Consider the following 17,135-nt stretch of genomic DNA (forward strand, 5'->3'; position numbering starts at 1 on the left):
TTTTAGATTTCATACATCACAAGATTTCCGATCTTACGTCTCCCGTGTTATTTAAAAGCTATCGAAAGTAGGTGTATTCTCTGACAGTGCCCAGAATTGTGATTTGGATTTGTAACTTTCCCCCGTTTTCTATTTATTAAGATAACTTTTGTCTTAAAAAACGTTTATGCTCAGTCTCCCTGCCTGACATTCCGAAATGACGTCCGGTACCAACGTCTGTGGTTCTTCAAAACAATTTGCCATTAGCACATCTACAGCTACATCCATACTCCGCAAGCCTCCCGACGGTGTGTAGCGGAGTGTACTTTCAGTACCTCTATCGGTTCTCCCTTCTCTTCCAGTTTCGTATTGTTCGTGGAAAGAAAGATTGTCGGTATGCCTCTGTGTGGGCTCTAATCTCTCTGATTTTATCCTGATGGTGTCTTCGCGAGATAGACGCAGGAGGGAGCAATATACTGCTTGACTCCTCGGTGAAGGTATGTTCTCGAAACTTCAACAAAAGCCCGTACCGAGTTACTGAGCTTGTCTCCTGCAGAGTCTTCCACTGGAGTTTATCTATCATCTCCGTAACGCTTTCGCGATTACTAAATGATCCTCTAACGAAGCATGCTGCTCTCCGTTGGATCTTCTCTCTCTTCTATCAACCCTATCTGGTACGGATCCCACACTGGTGAGCAATATTCAAGCAGTGAGCAAACAAGTGCACTGTAACCTACTTCCTTTGTTTTCGGTTTGCATTTCCTTAGGATTCTTCCAATGAATCTCAGTCTGATATCTGCTTTACCGACGATCAACTTTATATGTTCATTCCATTTTAAATCACTCCTAATAGCTACTCCTAGATAATTTATGGAATTAACTGCTTCCATTTGCTGACCTGCTACATTGTAGCTATATGATAAAGGATCTTTCTTTCTATGTATTCGCAGCACATTTGTCTACATTGAGATTCAATTGCCATTCCCTGCACAATGCGTCAGTTCGTTGCAGATCATTGTGCATTTCCACTGTTACGATGTCATGTGCAAATCTCAGGTTGTTAAATTTCTTCCCTTCAATTGTAAGTCCTATTACTTCCTAATTCAATTTTTACGTTGTCATATTCAGAACGGCAGATAACAACATGGGAGTGATACTTCGTGGCAGATTAAAAATGCCAATAGTGCAGTAACTCACACTGAGAGCCTCGCCTTCCGAGGGCAGTGGTCTTACCGGTTGAGCTATCCAGGCAAGGTTCACGATCTGCATTAACAACATCACTTATGTCAGTATACTTATCCTATTTTTCGAACTTCACAAAAGGTCTAATTGCATAACTTGCCGGAGTAGCACTCATGGAAAAATCGATATTACTGAGAACTGGCATAGGCGCATCCAAGGGCTATTGTTGCCAGAATGAATCTTCCTCAGTGCAGCCAACTGTTCGCTCTTTTGACTTTCTCCGTCTCGTTCTACATCTTACCATACAGTATTGGTAGCGCTTGTTTACCATTGAGCAGTAAACTTCAATGGCACGTACTTCAGTCTATTTTTACTTTTTTATCTGCTACACTCCGCTTCACTACTTATTTATCATAGGTTCCTAATATCTTGATACTCCATTTAATATTCCCGCGCAGCGGACGACATCGATAGCAACTCGACGTTGTTTGCAGCTCATGAGTGTAGAGCGCCACCAGAGGCATGAAAGACGCCGCACGTGGCTTCAACCGCTCACAGCAACAGGCTGAGAAAGCACCTGCGGCTCCGTCGTAAATGGTACGCCCCACCCTACCATTCCGAGCTGCTTTACGAATTCCGACTTTGCCCTTGAATTTGACTCTCTGGGTTCCGTTATTGGTATTCTGTCTGTGTATCGGTGAGACGAACTTAGATCTGTTAACGTTTTACGCATTAGTTTCTCGAGAGTACATAAAATTCATCTTCTGATGTCCTTACAGTTTAAGACACACTCGATATGTTTCATGATGGCCAGAATATTAACAATGTGTAGAATTTTCATACACTTTAAATATTCTATCAGAAATTCTTAAATGTACAGAGAATATATAAGCAATCCGTCTTCAGGCCACAAGTAGCCCATCGGGACCATCCGACCGCCGTGTCATCCTCAGATGAGGATGCGGATAGGAGGGGCGTTTGGCCAGGCTTCCGCTCTCCCAGTCGTTATGATGGTTTTCTTTGACCGGAGCCGCTACTATTCGGTCGAGTAGCTCCTCAGTTGGCATCACGAGGCTGAGTGCACCCCGAAAAATGGCAACGGCGCATGGCGGCCTGGATGGTGACCCATCCAAGTGCCGGCCACGCCTGACAGCGCTTAACTTCAGTGATCTGACGGGAACCGGCGTATCCACTGCAGCAAGGCCGTTGCCCAAATTTGCAGAGAATGATGCTATTTTATTTTGCAAATATAACTATCTGAATGTCTGTTTAGGAATGACAGTCCATTGTTCCTCCAGAGCCGAAGCCAGACGACATTATGATGCTGGACGCTAAGGCCTGGTCAATAATCGAAGCGTTTACTCAATCCTAACGTGGTCCATTGCGTTCACCTCGGGATTCTTGGCAGACCAGGCCATTTTAGAAACGTTACTGTCCACAAACCATTGCCTCACAGGTTATGCTCTATGACAGGATGTTCTGTCGTGCTGATATTAACATTCACTGGCTCCGAACTGTTGCTCTACTGTATGCAATACAAAACACTCTAAAAATGCTCATATCCTTCCGCATTTAGCGTTTCCTTAAAAGCAGTAACGGGACCACTCTTTAGCCACGAAAACATCTTCATACGGTAACACTACCTCCTCATTACTTCACTGTTGGCACTACGCATGACGGTAGAGAATGTTCTCCAAGCATTCGCCAAACCCAAAATCTTAGGTCGTATTGCCACAGGGTATATCGCGATTCATCACTCCAAATACCCCATTATTTTTAAGTCCCTATTCGCAATGATAGTACTAGCTGGACTACTGGCAGCACTTTGCAACCCACAACCTTTTTACAACCAACCTCTGCAACTCTCGACATTACCCGCCCTTCAGTAAACAAGGTCTGCTTGGTCTTGTTTTAGCCACTGCTAATCATTCACGTTTCAACCTTACAGTCATATCCTCAACAGTCGACTTGCGCAGCTTTAGAATGATTGAAATCGATTTGACATCCAATTACAAGTCCACGTTCGATGTAACTGTGCTCTCCTGACACATTCTGCTATTACTGCCTCCCTGCTGATTACCACAACACTCCCCGCCTCGTTTTATACTGTGGAGTCCGCCATTGCTGACACATAATAGTCAATTCCACACTACAGTGGGGGGTGCAGATACTTTTCATCAGGTATTGTGTACGTGTTTAAGTCCGTAGTGCAGACTTACACACAGGCATACTGAATGTTGTTTTACAACGGAATGTATCGGCGCCAAATTTAGCGTTAAGCGAAAGATGCCAGTTTTCGGACAGAGACATTTCAGTTGTAAGTACTAAGGCCACAAATTTATCCTGTTGGCTTTAACAGGAATTTATTCTTGATTTTTGGTTCCATTCCGAAAAATTCTTAATTTTTAGCAGTACGTCGTTGCACACGTAAATGCAACAGCTGAAGCCGGCTGACGGCAAAGATAATATTCGAACCAGCCTTCTTCTGTTTCTTCCTAGTTCTAAGCCGTGTTTCCATGTGCTTAGCATAATAATTCGTATTTATCAATGTTAGTTCAAATGGTTCAAACGGCTCTGAGCACTATGGGACTTAACTTCTGAGGTCATCAGTCCCCTAGAACTTAGAACAACTTAAACCTAACTAACCTAAGGACATCACACACATCAATGCCCGAGGCAGGATTCGAACCTGCGACCGTTGCGGTTGCGCGGTTCCAGATTGTAGCGCCTAGAACCGCTCGGCCACTCCGGCCGGCTATCAATGTTAGTGACAGTGGGTGACCGGATGCCCTTCCTGTCGCCTCTTCTGCCTTCCCCTCCCCCGCCGCCACACCTTCGCGTCCCCCAGATTGGAACTTAAGTATCTCAATCTGCCGGAATAAAGTTTATGTCAAGAACAAATATAAAAACATTCTCTAAATATTTTCGAATAATGGAACTGAGGCAAAACTTAGGTAACAGCCCGGTATTCACCTAGTCGGATGTGGGAAACCGCCTGAAAACCACATCTATGCTGCCTGGCACACGGGTCCTTGGCGTTCAATCGCCAGGTGGATTCCATTCGGGACCGGCGCGCCTCCCCGTGTCCCGGAAGCTGTAGGGCGCTCGGCTATCCGGGTGGGTAACACTCCAAACTGGTAAAGGAATGAAAAAGTAAGTGATTTTAAAAATTCGTCATCCCTTTAGCGCCTGGTATCTGCTTTAAATTGTATCTTTACAGAAAACCACGGTAGCTTTGAATTGTCGTCTATTGACAAAATACCATTAAACTGCTAGTGGTCTATTTTCTTCTGAATTCTTCTCCCTGTTTCTGTTGACGTAATGTCCATGGAACTTTATACCCCTCGATTAGTGCTTACTCGTGAAAGTGATATTTTCAACTCCATTCTTTAGTATTCCCGTTGCCATTTAGCAGTACTATCCCCAGAAGTAAAAGCAAAACTTGGACAGTCGATGCTCACTGTAGAGAATTTTTAATTGCATTCACAATCAATTGCTAGCTTCGACTGCGTAAAGGTTAGCTAGGGATCGTAGGCTGTTGCAGGAGAATATTCAACTCCACCACATGTTGAGGTCATGGTATAGAAGTATAGAAATCTTACTTAAGTTGTGATCAACAGCTTTCATGAAACGAACTTTTACGTATAACCATCACAAAGTTGCTACAATCTTACAATTTCTGCAGTTGGTTTCGACAGCATATCATCTTCGAACAGATAAAACCATTTTCAAATTTTAAGCTCTGCTAGACGAAGACATACTGTTTAAACGCGTAGCCGAAAAACAAAAGGTTTTGACGGTTTTGGAGTGGGTATACGTCAGAAATTTCAAAGTATTTGAAGATAGCGTCAATTAAGAAAACAGACTGAAAGCTAACCAATCACAGTGATTTCCGTTACGTCATGAAGTCGTAATTTGCAAATCTGCACTGACTGTTGTTAAACGTCTAACTGCTTCAGTACTTCCGATTTCTTTTTAATTTTTACAGACGCGGCTCTTTACTTGAACAGTTTTCTTGCTGTTGCTAGCTCCTGCTAGAGGTAGTCGATAGTCTCGCTGTAAATTGACGTTCACCGCCGTCGCCTCAAAACGGCTATTTTCCGGGAATACATCAAATTCCGTCAATGACCAAGGGGTCGGCTCTGCGTATAAAAGACATCTGCACGTAAACAGTGGATTAAGATAATTATCGTCATTGTGGGCAAACTGGGTACAACGTTTATCGCCTACTTCGAGCACGAAAAGCACAAACACGCCGCCGCTAGCCGCCGCATGGCCGTGGAACTTAACGAGGCTGCTGTTTAAGCCCCCACGTTTGTTCTCTACGTCAGACGTAATGACTGCTGTTACCCAGTACGTGGCCGCAATTTCGGCAATTAAACGACGGCGCAGGGACACCCACGATGTGGATGTAAGGAAACGCTTTTGAACTGGGGGAGCGAACGTTGCGAGTCTATTTTGTCGTAGGCAGTTAAGTGACTCCCCACACGATACGCAACAAACTTGCACCATAAAGTGAAACTCGTCGCTCTCCGTCGATTCCTGCCTGGACCACAACCTTCTCGGTTACACAGTTGATGAAAAGGCAAGCCGGTTGTCGAGCCACCTAGCGGTCTGAATATTAACGTGCCGTTGGATTCACTTGCGTGTTCTTCCTTTAGGCCAGATTCTAGCAAGGGAGTAATGTGTACAGTGTACTGGCCACGGAGCGGTTTTCCCCAGGCGAAACGTTCACCCCATTTCACCTCCGAGTGGTTCAGACTGAATAAGGGCGCGAAGGATATTTCAAACACTCTTTCCCTGTGGTCTTTTATTTCATGTTCTGTAGGTCGTGCTGTGTTGGTCTAGAGAGGATGGTGCCTTTATATTCACAGTACAGTGATTTTCACAACCTTATAACAATCATAGAATATCTGAATTCATAACTGTATTACACTAGCGACCAATCCCGGCTACAGATGGATAGCGTTAAGTATCTAGCGCCTGTCGATTCGCGTGTCGCGTTGGTAATCTATTCTGCTATATAAAGACAAGTCGTTGTTTAACGTTGCTACTAAAAATTTTTAAAAATTATTGACCTATTTACTTAAAATTTTTACACGACACGCTTATAAACGTTTGGACTTACACACTACATATATGTATTTAAAATGCGTATCGTATACAAAGCGGACCCTTCCGCCAGGAGGGACAAACGCTAAAGAAAAAGAAGTAAATCGTATAGAAAGGGGAAACGTTGTTGGCAAAAATATCAACAAATTCTTCACGGTTTACTTCAAATTTTTATACAATACTCTAATAAATATTTGGACGGACATATGCTACCTATTTTAGCATCTAAATGAGTATGTAATACATATGTCAGAGAGAAAAGTTGTCAGCAAAAATCCCTACATTTCTTGACCGACTTTTGTAGTGTAGTAAACACTCAAAGAGCTATATATTCTTTTAAACAACAGTGTACCATTTTTTAGTTAAAACTGACTGTCATAAAGAAAATGCTGTGCTATGCTGTGCTGATAAAAAAGTGCGGTTTCGTTTTCTTTCACGAAGTCAGGTTCAACCACGATAGCAGCGCATCTAAACGTTACTCCCATACTGTCTTTCTCCTTATACACTGTAATATCAGAAATTGAGTCCTCCTTGATGCATAACACCTTGTTGTTCGTTTATTTCTTTATTATCCCTAACTAGTTTCGGCGACAAATATCACCACCATCAGGGTTTTTTTAAATCTTGTTTATTGTATGTCACAGCATGCTTTAAGCAATTATTGGCGCTGTTTGTGACATATTTTCTGTGCTTATACACTGTAGCACCAAAGAAACTAGTATAGGCATGCGTATTCAAATTCAGAGATATGTAAAAAGGCAGAATACGGAGCTGCTATCGGTAACGCCTAAATAAGACAAAAGTGTCTGTTGTAGTTGTTGGTTACTGTTGCTGCAATGGCGAATTATCGAGATTTAAGTGAATCTGAACGTTGTAGCCGGGGCACGATAGATGGGACACAGCGACTCCGCGGTAGCGCTGAAATGTGGATTTTTCCGTACGACCATTTCACGAGTGTACCGAAAATATCACAAATCCGGTAAAACATCAAATCTCCAACATCCCTGAGGCTGGAGAAAGATCCTGCAAGAAGTGGACCAAGGAAGACTGAAGAGAATCGTTCAACGTGACAGAAGTGCAAACCTTCCGCCATTTTCTGCAGATTTGGATACTAGAGCATCAGCAAGTCTCAGTGTGCGAACCGTCCAGGGAAACATCATCGATATGGGGTTTGGGAGCCGTAGGCCCACTCCTGTACCCATGATGACGACACAAAGCTTTACGCCTCACCTGGGTCCGTCAACAGTTAATGACTGAAAGCATGTTGACTGGTAGGACGAGTCTCGCTTCAAATTGTATCGAGTGGATTGACGTACGGGTATGGGGATAAACTCATGAATCCATGGACCCTGCACGTCAGCAGGGGACTGTTTAAGCTGGTGGAGGCTCTGTAATGCTATGGGGCGCGTGCAGTTGAAGTGATATGGGATCCATGAACGTCAGCATCCAGTCTGATCACCTGCATGCATTCATGTCCATTGTGCCTTCCGACGGATTTGGAAAATTCCAGCAGGACAATGCGACACCCCAAACGTCCAGAATTGCTACAGAGTAGCTCCAGGAACACTCCTGTGAGATTAGAAACTTCCGCTGGCCACCAAACACCCCAGCCATGACCATTAATCAGTATCTCTGGGATGTCTCGCAGCGTGTTTTCCAGAAGAGATCTCCAGCCGCTCGTGCTCTTACAGATTTATGGACAGCTCTGCAGGAATCATGGAGTCAGTTCCCTCCAGCACTACTTCGTACATTAGTCGAGTCCATGCCACGTCGTTCTGCGGTACTTGTGCGTGCTCGCGTTATCCCCTACACGGTATTATATAGTTGTACCAGTTCCTTTGGCTCTTCAGTGTACATTATTACAACCAGTTTACCCATTCTGATTTCATGTAATTTTCTTACAGCCGGCCTCCACAGTGCTCGACAATCTCTGTCCATCAGCAAAAAAGGTCCACCTGGTTTTAGTTTAAACGTGGTTGTTCTTTCGCGTTCACAGTCACATCATGAAAAGACGGCTTGGTCAGCTTTTGAAAGGTTGGATTTGTCCCTGACGAGTTTCTTACGCAGGTGGCATCCAATGACCAGACCACTGAGCTTTCCTGGCCTTCCTTCTCTACTGACAACACAATACTCCCCGTCTCCCTTTATAATCGTAGGTCCGCCTTACGTGATCTGTAGTGGTCAACTCCGCATTGCCTAGCGCTATTCCAATACAGGGTTATTACAAATGATTGAAGCGATTTCACAGCTCTACAATAACTTTATTATTGGAGATATTTTCACAATGCTTTGCGCACACATACAAAAACTCAAAAAGTTTTTTTAGGGATTCACAAATGTTCGATATGTGCCCCTTTAGTGATTCGGCAGACATCAAGCCGATAATCAAGTTCCTCCCACACTCGGCGCAGCATGTCCCCATCAATGAGTTCGAAAGCATCGTTGATGCGAGCTCGCAGTTCTGGCACGTTTCTTGGTAGAGGAGGTTTAAACACTGAATCTTTCACATAACCCCACAGAAAGAAATCGCATGCGGTTAAGTCGGGAGAGCGTGGAGGCCATGACACGAATTGCTGATCATGATCTCCACCACGACCGATCCATCGGTTTTCCAATCTCCTGTTTAAGAAATGCCGAACATCATGATGGAAGTGCGGTGGAGGACCATCCTGTTGAAAGATGAAGTCGGCGCTGTCGGTCTCCTGTTGTGGCATGAGCCAATTTTCCAGCATGTCCAGATACACGTGTCCTGTAACGTTTTTTTCGCAGAAGAAAAAGGGGCCGTAAATTTTAAACCGTGAGATTGCACAAAACACGTTAACTTTTGGTGAATTGCAAATTGGCTGCACGAATGCGTGAGGATTCTCTACCGCCCAGATTCGCACATTGTGTCTGTTCACTTCAGCATTAAGAAAAAATGTTGCTTCGTCACTGAAAACAAGTTTCGCACTGAACGCATCCTCTTCCATGAGCTGTTGCAACCGCGCCGAAAATTCAGAGCGTTTGAGTTTGTCATCGGGTGTCAGGGCTTGTAGCAATTGTAAACGGTAAGGCTTCTGCTTTAGCCTTTTCCGTAAGATTTTCCAAACCGTCGGCTGTGGTACGTTTAGCTCCCTGATTGCTTTATTCGTCGACTTCCGCGGGCTACGCGTGAAACTTGCCCGCACGCGTTCAACCGTTTCTTCGCTCACTGCAGGCCGACCCGTTGATTTCCCCTTACAGAGGCATCCAGAAGCTTTAAACTGCGCATACCATCGCCGAATGGAGTTAGCAGTTGGTGGATCTTTGTTGAACTTCGTCCTGAAGTGTCGTTGCACTGTTATGACTGACTGATGTGAGTGCATTTCAAGCACGACATACGCTCTCTCGGCTCCTGTCGCCATTTTGTCTCACTGCGCTCTCGAGCGCTCTGGTGGCAGAAACCTGAAGTGCGGCTTCAGCTGATCAAAAATTTATGAGTTTTTCTACGTATCTCTAGCGTGTCGTGACCATATGTCAATGAATGGAGCTACAGTGAATTTATGAAATCGCTTCAATCATTTGTAATAGCCATGTACTTATGATCAGACAAGGTATAAAGAACTTTTGCAAGTGAATTCACTGTGCAACGGGTAAAGTGTCCTAAAACGCAGAGTGTCGTGTCCGTCCGCCCTGTGTCCTCAGAAGACTGCCTCATCCATTTCCTCACCGCCTCCTACTGTAGTTGTGCAGACAACTCTACGATGCGCACAAGACGGAAATTCCGATTAATCTCCTGTTACCCGGAACCTCTAACAAGCAACCTCCAGGCGTCAGCTGGTCAGAATGGTACCATAGGTCACACAGAGTGGCAACGAGAACTCAGATGTAGTTCGCGCCATGCACTGTCACCTGGAAGGACGAGCGTAAACGGTAAGTAATAAGTGACACCTGACCTGCGGAGCACAGGAAAAGCGTAACTGTGAGCGTCTGTCGCTCAGAGCTCCCGTGTGGAAGTCAGTAGCGAATTAGTTTGCCGTACAAAGGATCCTGGGTTCGAGCATTAGTCATTCCAGGGTTTGTACTGTAGTACGTGAGAAACTGTTATATGGGCCAATATGTTCCTGACATGTAAGAGGACTCACCAGAGCTTACAGCAATGTTCTATTGGAAATCGGCTTTCGCTTCGTTTACTTGAAAGCAGCAAACCTATAATTCCTCTTTTTCTTCTTCTCTCATTATTATTATTATTGCCACTATTAATACTTCTGCATATATGATGAAACTGCTTCTTTGTTCTTCTGTTCCGATTGTTAACGTCTATTCTATGAAACTACAAATGTACTCTGTAGATCTGCTACTTTCGAATAAACTTAGCAAAAGCCGACTGTCAATAAAACGCAGACGTCACTCCGAACAGTCCTTTTACGTGTCAGGAACATGTTGTCCCATTTAACTGTTTCAGGCATACTACAATACAAAAACTGGCATGGCTAAGGCTGGAACCCAGGACCATTGGTTCGACAAACGAACGCCCTTCTAATTTACCCAAGGGATCTCTTCGCGACACTCGCTCACAGTTACGATTTTCCTATTCTCCGTAGGTCAGGTGTTCCTTATTACGTACCGATTACATACGTTCTCCTGGACGACAGCACAAGGCACAAACCATGTAGGAGTGCTGGTTGATACTCTGTCGACGTACAGTGTTTGGTACCGATCTGACTGCCTTGCATCTGGAGGTTTGGGTGTAAGTAGATACACTGACGAGCGAAAACATCTTGGATCACCCGCTTAGAAGCCTGTCGGTCCACCTTTCGTACGCAATACAGCAGTTACTCTGCCTGGCGTGTTTTCGGAAAAGCCTTCTTAAGATTCCGGAGATATGCGGCCAAGGTCACGCAGTTCCCGGATTTTACAAGTCATTGTCTTGTGGCTGCTGAACTGTCTCCCAACAGCGTTGTAGATGTGTTCCATACGGTTCATATCAGGTAAATCTGGTGACTAAAAAACATGAATTCACTACCGTGCTTCTCAAAATACTTCAGCATGGTTCAGGCTTTGTGACATGGGCAGTAAAGCTACTGCATGATGCTTTCGCCATCGGGTAAGATATCGAGCACGAAGGATTGCAGTATTGTTTACTGCAGTTCACAGCTCGCCTACAATTAACGCCACTACTAGCGCCACACTTATGCGACAGGCATGAAATCTGAACAGACATCAGTTTTCAGATGTAGAAATATGCATACCAACTTCCGTTTATGTTGTACTTCCCCGACTTGGTGTCGCGATTTTTCTTGTGGTAGTGTTAGTGTTGAGTTCATAGAATCTTAGAGTAACTGTGACATTTTACTTTTATACGGATGTCAATTCCAATTTTTGTATTTTACCACGAAACGAATCACTGTATTTTTATAGTTGTATGGAGTAACTGTCAACTATCGAGTGTCTCTTTCATACATAAATTATGGTAAGTACATGTAGAAGGTCATGTATACTTAAACCGGGAGTGAATGATGTATAAAATACAACAGGTGAAAGTGACAGACGCAATGTAATTCTTTAACGCTAGCAAACTGCATTTCTTTTCCTACAACGTGTGTATTTCGTTTTTAGTGTGAGTCTCGATCTCCTCAGCTTTGAACTGTTAGCCTGTTTAGTCTTTCTGAAGATTTCGAAGGAAACTGAAGCAATATTGAAAGTTTATTTTATCATGAATGCATTGAAGGAGAACTAAAGTTTATTAATCAGTTTTGTGATCCTGACTGGAGTAATATTTCCTGGATCACTGTGCGGCCTTATTGCAAATATGTCGCAATTCGTGAATACTTAGTCTGTCGAATCTCACAATATTTCCAACTAAATAATTAAATATTTTGTATCATGAGTCATGAGTCGCCAATCGAACCGAAGCTCGCGGCACTTCTTAGGACTTTTTTTTTTTTATTTACAAGAAACAGCCTGGATCAGCCGATGATTCTGTGGTAGAATACATAGCATAACTTTTATCACACACCACACAAATCCGGGAGCGTGCGGACATCTTGCGGACCACCACGCCATCTGAGGACGGGGCAAAGGAATGTTTTCAGTGATCCCTCACAAAATAAATCCGGCAATGGCATCAAAGACTCGTCATGAAGAAAATAATTTCCATAGTGTCCCGGAGGATGAGGTCGAGAGTTGTTGTGAAATGAAGAAATTTCAGGTAGTCGATGGCCGTATGAAACAGTATCATGTCAATGAAACGATAAGCGTTTACGAAGAAAAATCAGTAAGTAAATGAAATTCTTTTGGCTCCCCATATTGAAAGCACTGACTCGACACTGCCATATCTTCATTGTTGTTTTGTGCCAGCTGTGTTGGTGTAGCGTATAAATATATTCATACTGATTTCAGACTTATAGCGTTGGGTGCTCCTTTATCCCTATGCATCGTTACTTCTACATGGATAATCTGCAAATCACACTTAAGTGTCTGGCAGACAGTTCACCAAACCCCTTCACAATAATTCTCTATTATTTCAATCTCGAACAGCGCGCGGAAAGAAAACCAACACTTATGCCTTTCCGTACGAGGACTGATTTCCCTTATTATATTATGATGCTCGTTTCTCCCTATTTAACTCTGCGTCAGCAAAATACGCTCCTGGAAATTGAAATAAGAACACCGTGAATTCATTGTCCCAGGAAGGGGAAACTTTATTGACACATTCCTGGGGTCAGATACATCACATGATCACACTGACAGAACCACAGGCACATAGACACAGGCAACATAGCATGCACAATGTCGGCACTAGTACAGTGTATATCCACCTTTCGCAGCAATGCAGGCTGCTATTCTCCCATGGAGACGATCGTAGAGATGCTGGATGTAGTCCTGTGGAACGGCTTGCCATGCTATTTCCACCTGGCGCCTCAGTTGGACCAGCGTTCGTGCTGGACGTGCAGACCGCGTGAGACGACGCTTCATCCAGTCCCAAACATGCTCAATGGGGGACAGATCCGGAGATCTTGCTGGCCAGGGTAGTTGACTTACACCTTCTAGAGCACGTTGGGTGGCACGGGATACATGCGGACGTGCATTGTCCTGTTGGAACAGCAAGTTCCCTTGCCGGTCTAGGAATGGTAGAACGATGGGTTCGATGACGGTTTGGATGTACCGTGCACTATTCAGAGTCCCCTCGACGATCACCAGTGGTGTACGGCCAGTGTTGGAGATCGCTCCCCACACCATGATGCCAGGTGTTGGCCCTGTGTGCCTCGTTCGTATGCAGTCCTGATTGTGGCGCTCACCTGCACGGCGCCAAAAACGCATACGACCATCATTGGCACCAAGGCAGAAGCGACTCTCATCGCTGAAGACGACACGTCTCCATTCGTCCCTCCATTCACGCCTGTCGCGACACCACTGGAGGCGGGCTGCACGATGTTGGGGCGTGAGCGGAAGACGGCCTAACGGTGTGCGGGACCGTAGCCCAGCTTCATGGAGACGGTTGCGAATGGTCCTCGCCGATACCCCAGGAGCAACAGTGTCCCTAATTTGCTGGGAAGTGGCGGTGCGGTCCCCTTCGGCACTGCGTAGGATCCTACAGTCTTGGCGTGCATCCGTGCGTCGCTGCGGTCCGGTCCCAGGTCGACGGGCACGTGCACCTTCCGCCGACCACTGGCGACAACATCGATGTACTGTGGAGACCTCACGCCCCACGTGTTGAGCAATTCGGCGGTACGTCCACCCGGCCTCCCGCATGCCCACTATACGCCCTCGCTCAAAGTCCGTCAACTGCACATACGGTTCACGTCCACGCTGTCGCGGCATGCTACCAGTGTTAAAGACTGCGATGGAGCTCCGTATGCCACGGCAAACTGGCTGACACTGACGGCGGCGGTGCACAAATGCTGCGCAGCTAGCGCCATTCGACGGCCAACACCGCGGTTCCTGGTGTGTCCGCTGTGCCGTGCGTGTGATCATTGCTTGTACAGCCCTCTCGCAGTGTCCGGAGCAAGTATGGTGGGTCTGACACACCGGTGTTAGTGTGTTCTTTTTTCCATTTCCAGGAGTGTATTTTCACATTCAGGGAAGAAAGTTGGTGACTGAAATATCGTGAGAAGTACCCGGCGCAACGAAAAGTGCCTTTGTTTTTTTGACGACCATCCCAAATACTTTATCATGTCAGTGACACTCTATCCCCTAGTTCTCGATAGTACAACACGTTCTGATCTTCTTTGAACTTTCTCGATGAACTCCGTTAACCCTATCTCGTATGGATCCCACACCCCGCAGCAGTACTCGAAAAAAGAACAGACAAGTGTAGTGTAGGCAGACTCCGTAATAGATCTGCCACCATTCCCCTCTCGCCAAGAAAAAACATTTTCTGTGTGTTCCTTCCAGTTTAAGTTCTTTGTAATTGTAATTCCAAGGTATTTATTTCAATTTACGACCTTTAGATTTGACTGATTTATAGTGTAACCGATGTTTAACGTATTCCTTTTAGCACTTACGTGGACGACTTCACACTTTTCATTGTTTAGGGTCAACTGATATTTTTTCACCACACAGGTAACTTTTTTAAATCGTTTTGCAATATGGTTTTGTCTTCTGATGACTTTAATAGATGTTAAACGACAATTTCATCTACAACCAACCTAAGGCGGCTACTGATATTGTCTCCTAAGTCGTTTATACATATAAGGAACAGCAGAGGGCCTATTACCTACCTTCGGGAACGCCAGAGATCACTTCTGTTTTACTCGATGACTTTCCTTCAGTTACTGCGAACTGTGACCTATCTGACGGGAAATCACGAATCCAGTCGCATGATCGAGACAATATTCCATAAGCACGCAAATTCACTACAAGCCGCTTGTAAGATGCACTGTCAAAAGCCTTCTGGAAATCTAGAAGTACGGAGTCAATTTGAAATCCCTTGTCAATAGCATTCAACAATTCGTGTGAATATAAAGAGCTAGTTGTGTTTCACAAGAATGATGTTTTCTATAACCGTGTTGACTGTATGTCAATAGGCCGTTCTCTTCGAGATAAGTCATAATGGTAGAACACAATATATGTTCCAAAAGCCTGCTGCATGTCGACGTTAATGATACAGTCAAGTACTTCAGTGAATTATCGTACTGCCTTTCTTGAATACTGGTGTGACCTGTGCAACTTTCCAGTCTTTGGGCACAGATCTTTCGTCGAGCGACCTATCGCATCAGCATCAGCACCTGAAAGGTACCTAATTGTGTACAGTCTGGACCGGGATTCTCGCTTTTATTAAGTGAATTAAGTTTTTTCACTATTCCGAAATTATCTACTTCTAAGTTATTCATGTTAGCAGCTGTCCTTGATTCGAATTCGAGAATACTTACTAAGGAAGAAAATAAGGAGAGTGATTCGTTTAGTATGAACTGATTGGAGTAAAGCTGCAGAGATTACTCGCAGACTACTGCTGCAGTACGCTTATACTGCTAGTGGATAAAGCAGAATACTAAGAGACAGAGAAAGTATATGAGGTCACTCCACGAGTGATCTAATAATCAACGGAAAAAGGAACTGAAGAAACAGTTTTGGGGAGAATGTGCGCTGGTAGTGGGAATGAGGAGAAAGACAGAATTCTGCTATGAATTTTAGCTATTAACAGCGAATATATTGTTTAAAAACAAAAGGAGAAGAGACAAGGGCTGACAATAATATGTCAATACCAAAAACACATTACTATGCCTACTACGGTGTAGGAAACCCGTGGGCATTCAGAACGGCTTTTAGTCTTCTCGGAATAGATGAATACAGCTTCAGTATGATTTTCAAGGTATCTATCACCATTACTCTTACAAAATAGTGCCAAGTTGAGTTGATGACTATGGATATGGATAGCGATCACCTCGTACACTCTCACGGCACACCATGGTCCTCTGTGCGATAGTATGTAGTGCGTAAGACTACTGTTATTCTGGCTTATAGCCTACAGCTTCTCGTATTACGTTGCGTGAGACCCTACTGACTTGGTGGTCAGCTGATGCAGTGCTCGCTCCGTCGTCAGCAGTTGCTACATTCAGTTGTTTCCCTGCGCTGCTTTGTATCTGTATGGCAAATGTGAAAAGTGGGAGCTGTGAAGTCTGTTGACTCTTAGCCTTGTACCTTTGTTGAAATCGGATCGCAAGCCTCAAGCAAAGGAACAAACATATTGGTTTTTCTCTTGTTCATCACCGATCATAAAGTGAAAAGTATGGCACATGATGCCCGCACAAACGTCGCAAATTTCTGCTACTGACCTTTTTGTAGGCAGGTGCCGACCGTGTATGTTTATTTCCCGCATGGACAAGAAAATTGGCTCTGAGCACTATGGGACTCAACTGCTGTGGTCATTAGTCCCCTAGAACTTAGAACTACTTAAACCTAACTAACCTAAGGACATCACACACACCCATGCCCGAGGCAGGATTCGAACCTGCGACCGTAGCAGCAGTGCGGCTCCGAACTGGAGCGCCTAGAACCGCACGGCCACCGCGGCCGGCACAAGAAAATTCTCGATCGAAATGTGTACATCTCGACTAGTGTTGGGATGAGTGATATCCAAACAATTGTTCAGATTTTAAATTCTCTGTAACTTTTGTAAATGGCTGTAAGCATGAGCGTCTTTTTCAATAGTTGTAGTGGCATCCCTGCTTCATCTTTGTCTTTATCACACTTTTTCGTTCCCTCAACATCATAATCAGATCCTTTATTATCAGTTAGTTTCATTTTCCACGATAAATCTTAATGACGTAGAACGAGTCATTTTACATTCACATCGGAAATTAATTTGTAAATATGGCTACATGCTCAGATTTTGCAATTTTTTATTTAATATAGAGTTGTGATTCTTTTTAAGTATTCAGATGTGAGTTTTACGCATTGGA

General features: G+C 44.4%; 1 protein-coding gene and 1 pseudogene across 1 annotated transcript in view; one reads left to right on the forward strand and one right to left on the reverse strand.

Moving 5' to 3' along the window:
• Positions 1-17,135, forward strand: part of LOC126234552 (uncharacterized) — a 279,428-nt gene that overhangs the window by 15,253 nt on the left and 247,040 nt on the right. The window lies entirely within an intron of this gene.
• Positions 2,255-2,372, reverse strand: LOC126206717 (5S ribosomal RNA; annotated as a pseudogene).

The sequence above is a fragment of the Schistocerca nitens genome, chromosome 1, assembly GCF_023898315.1.
Source record: "Schistocerca nitens isolate TAMUIC-IGC-003100 chromosome 1, iqSchNite1.1, whole genome shotgun sequence".
NCBI lineage: Eukaryota > Metazoa > Arthropoda > Insecta > Orthoptera > Acrididae > Schistocerca > Schistocerca nitens.